Source organism: Diaphorina citri, unplaced genomic scaffold, assembly GCF_000475195.1.
Source record: "Diaphorina citri unplaced genomic scaffold, Diaci psyllid genome assembly version 1.1 scaffold31967, whole genome shotgun sequence".
NCBI classification, from domain to species: Eukaryota; Metazoa; Arthropoda; class Insecta; order Hemiptera; family Psyllidae; genus Diaphorina; species Diaphorina citri.
Genome location: NW_007409303.1, coordinates 9456 through 10776, shown reverse-complemented (window position 1 = coordinate 10776; position 1321 = coordinate 9456). Strand labels below are relative to the sequence as shown.

The window sequence follows — 1321 nt, the reverse complement described above, 5'->3', positions numbered from 1 at the left end:
CCATCGATTGGATCTCAGAGTTGGAATAATCACTCATGTTTACATACATCCAAACTCGAGCCATCTCTTCTGTGAGACGGTGGATGTTGGTGAGTCAAGCTGTGTCCACACGTAGTCGACCCTGTCGATCGACGAGGTAAAGAGGTGAATCTATGTATGTTGTCGAGGTAGTTTAGGTACAGTTTTAGTCGACGTTGATCGGGGTCTATTATGTGTGGACAGTGTGGACACACTTTTAGATTATTGTTGATTGGAAGACAACCACTAGGTAAGTCAAGTTAGTGGAAGTCCACAGGGTAAGTCACTGTGGAGGTCCACGTTAATAGTTGGTATACTGTTAGTCCAATGGTAGGTAACGCGCTCGCTTGGCACGTAGAAGATTGCGACTTCGATTTTGGCCGCCATACAATCGAGAGACAAAAAAAGAAGCAAAATTGCGATTGCAAATAGGTATTTGACCTTGTATTTTCCCAACTTTTTTATCTTTTCTTCTTCTTCTTCTTCTTCTTCTTCTTCTTCTTCTCCTTCTCCTTCTCCTCCTCCTTCTGTATTTCAGGTGAGGGGCAGGACCGACTGATCGTATCAGGTTTGGCCAATTACATGACAGCATTTCAACTTTACAACACGTCAGTGGTCGTAGTGTGCAACTTGAAACCGGCCAAATTTCGAGGCATCCTATCGCAAGGAATGATCTTGTGTGCATCAGAGTAAGCGAAAAAATAATAAATACCAACAATTTTATTAAGATTAAGCAAAAAAAAAAAAAAAAAAACCATATCTCTCTGTAGGTAATATAAAAGCCTCAGGTATGGTTTAAACCACGAAAGGACTTATTTACGTCGAAAACCGGTTTTAACACTGCAACCCGGTGGGTGATTATCATCGCATGGGGTCTAACTCTTATCGACAAGATAAGATACGCATGGACTTAAAAACCGGTCTGGTAAAGGAAGCCTACTTCGTAGAACAGACCGTAAGGACAAGCCAATACCTACTTGTGTGCGACAGGACGACATGTTAAGAGACCTCCTGCGTGTTGAAGATGGGACCAGTGCAATAACATTCAAGACGCCTCCTTGTTCAAGTTTAACAATTGAAACATGAAGATAATGGTGATTCATCACTCTTTGATAACGTTGATATTTAGCCCTTTACCCACCTTTATTTGCAAAATCCCTAAGGTTTTTTCATCAAAAATCGGGTACCAGACATCCATGCATATAAGTCGTTTACATTATCTTTCAGCACACTACAAGTGTGGTCTAAAAAAAAAAGGAAAGAAAAAAATCCGAAAATATAATGGATGTCTCTCTATACCACC

At 40.7% G+C, this 1321-nt stretch overlaps 1 pseudogene; it reads left to right on the top strand.

The window, feature by feature from the left end:
* Positions 1-6: 6 nt before the first annotated feature.
* LOC103523661 overlaps positions 7-1321 on the top strand; it is a 10648-nt pseudogene continuing 9333 nt past the window's right edge.